This window comes from Meleagris gallopavo, chromosome 1 (genome assembly GCF_000146605.3).
Source record: "Meleagris gallopavo isolate NT-WF06-2002-E0010 breed Aviagen turkey brand Nicholas breeding stock chromosome 1, Turkey_5.1, whole genome shotgun sequence".
Taxonomy (NCBI): Eukaryota; Metazoa; Chordata; class Aves; order Galliformes; family Phasianidae; genus Meleagris; species Meleagris gallopavo.
In genome coordinates this window covers 34254661-34257924 of record NC_015011.2, presented here as the reverse complement: position 1 = coordinate 34257924, position 3264 = coordinate 34254661, and positions in this window count along the sequence as shown.

The following is a 3264-nucleotide window of genomic DNA, read 5'->3' as shown; positions in this document are numbered from 1 at the left end:
TTATTGTTGAAAGAATATGGGTTACTCATAGTGCTCAACAAGAGGAGATTTTCAGTTTCCACCATTTGTTATCAAATGAACCAGTGTTGAATTAGCGTTATCTACTTTGTGTTGCAAGCAGCATTTCTTCTACTTATACAATAAATAGGAAGAAAATACAATTTTAAAACAATTTAATTTTTAATCACCTTTCCTTGATGATGATAGCTACACATCTTACCTCCATTGTTTACATAGTGCTTTAGATGATCTCCATAACAAAGCTGACACTTCCCCCATTTGAAGCAGTAAGCTACACCAAACTGGCAAAAAAAGGTCTCATCTCTGCTCTGAGTTTATTTAAAAAGAACTTTGAAGCAAGAAGAACAATACATTCTTCCAAGTGTTCTCCCACAAAAAGAAGGCAGGCATTACCGGAGAAATAGAAGTGAAGCTATGATTTATGCATTTTTCATCATCTGCCCAGACTTGTTTGTTTATAATCCAGACAATGGCTAAAGATGTTTATCCAGTCCTCAATCGTGGGTGCAACACTGAAGTCCCCAATTAATTCTTGAGAGATCAATCAAACAGAAGCAGCTTTCGTACCAACTAATTTGGTATTAAATTCTGCTGTCACACTGACCAAGAGAAGAACATACTGAGAAATGACTTTCCAAAAATACTGCTTTCATGCCTCTTGTTTCTTTTCTTTCTGAAGTCTGTTTTCCAATCTGCTCTTCTTTCATGCGTCCTTCCTTTCTTCTCAAGCAAAGTAATAGGGATGCCTTACTCAATTACAGTTCCCAGGGGCTTCACTACCAATCCCAACCCCAACCAAACACCCAGAGAAAAAACGGTTTGCAATTATCCAGTTAAGGCTGACATTTGGGCTTGAGATACATTAGCTGCAGACATCACTGCAGCTCAGGTCATACTTGGAAGGTTATCTCTACAGCCTGACCTGCTTGATACTTGTTTTATTGAAAATGAAAGCCAAGACTTCGTAATCTTAACATGCACCACAAACACCAGATGCCTCCCTTCACATAACAGACCCCAACTTCTTGTCTTTTAACACAGCCATTCCAGGCTAATAGTCTTAAGATGTTTCTCACTGAGATAAGTGAAGGCCTCACTCATTTTCCATTCACTTCAAGAATCCCACTGAAGCAGGCCTACAATTTGACAAGAACCAGATGCTTGCATGATGGCTGTGAACAGCATCAGCCTTTAAGCAGAGCAAAGAAAAAGGCTACCTGAAAAGTAAATGTAACAGACAAATAGGATGGTAATAAGGACATCCACAAAGTCAAGCACAACTAGAACTTAAGAAAGTCATCTCCACCTTACTGCTCTATTTACTTTCTTTTCTTAAACCTTCATAGCTTCCTATCACATCCTTGGACTATAGCCCCCCATTTCCTAGCCTTGTTAACTCTCACCCCCTACTTGTGACAATTTCTTTGACTCCTGAGATCACACGTCATTAGTTCATCAGCATTTCTGCACTAAACTACAACAGGGATCTTCCTGGCAGACAATAAAATAATCAATACCTAAACCCCACAGCAGTATGGGCAGGAATAGCAACTTTAAAGTCAAAATAGCTGCTATTTAGAAACATGATTTTGAGTAGTTTAGATACGGTCTTTGGTCATAACTTCTTCCTCCTTGAGCACATCAAAGTTCCCATGGTGCAAAGCAGCAGCATCTCTGTAGCTCCTCACCTCCTGTGCACACAGCAGTCGTATTCTTCCTCTGTGGGCACAGCGCTCCTCCCACAGCCCCAAAGTAAACTGTCACCTTCCACTGTGCCCATTTAAAACTTCAGTTTCTGGACAACAAATGTCACAAACAATTGCATCAGAAAAGTTTATCCAAAAACTGGAGGATTCAAGTGTACAGTGAGATAGGTATTGAAGCTCTGTTTGCCATCAGCTCACTGATATCAACAACAATACCATCTCTCTTCAAATAGACATGGTCTAAGAACAAAAACATCTATAAATACTGGTACAAAGAACTACTATATCCATTATGCAAATACACGTCAAAGTTCTCATAGAAACTTAGCATAATGCTAATGCAGCCAGTTTGTAAAGGCCTACCAGCATTCATTTTTATGGTTTGTAATTCAGATTCTTATCTAGATCACCATTTTTTTTTTTAGTATTTCAGAATTCCACAGCTGTTTAAAGATCCTGGAATGGGTAATCTATTAAACGTAATCTCCAAAAGTTAAAACTTGCTCTGTAGTTGAGATGCATCACTTGGAAAGAAGCGCTTGCTACAGCTGCATCAGACAGGTATGACCCATTTCTCTTATGCAAAAAGTTTTAAACTCACTGAAAATCAGAAGCAAATACATTTCCTGAGATACCCTTCCCATGAGTGCAAAAAGCAAAGTTCACTTCACCACACACAAAAAATATAACAAAATCAAACTAAAAAATATTTGGTAATACTCAGAGAAAAAAAAATATCTGTTTTTCCAGTGTAATGAAACAACCCAGGCAATTCTGAACTAGGTGCTTCAGATTAACTAACTTTAGTTTTAAAATCTGGCAAGTTTGCAATCTAAATTCTGCAGGTATTCTACCATAAAATTCCAGAGGTGGACGTGAAAAATATACACAAATGTGCCCAGTGTTTCAACAGTTCCACCAAAGGCAAGCAAAATGATTAAGTCCATCTCTATGGCTATTTAACCATCACCTGTTTTCTGTTAGATTTTAATATGCTAACAAGAGATTGATTTGGATGTCAGCAAGCTCTTTAACTCCAACCTAAGCACTGCAAAGCTGCAGCAATGGTGTAAAACCCAGGAATGTTTCATTTTCATACATATCCGTACTAATGCACTCTCTTCAACAGCCCAAAGCTTCAAACGTGAATTTCTGGCGACTCATCTGAATGCAGATGAAGAAGTGTAATTATCTTTAAGCTAATGCTTTGTTAGAACTATGCAAGTAGATATATATATATATATATATTTATATATATATTTAACTTATTATTGAATAATCTCCAGAGGTCCCTTCCAGCCCCTACGACTGCAGAACTATGATATTTCATTTTCTGATTTTTTTTTTTTTTTCTTACACAGTAACCAAGCGATTCAATAAGAAGCACCGCTCAGATCCTAAGCTCAGGAACACAGCTGCCGGTCCCCACAGAACTACACTGGCTTCTCCCTCGGAACGCACGCAGTTTCTGAGGCAGCACCAAGCCACGCGGGGAGCGCAGAGCCGCTTTGCCCACAGCTGCGGCACCGGGGGCACG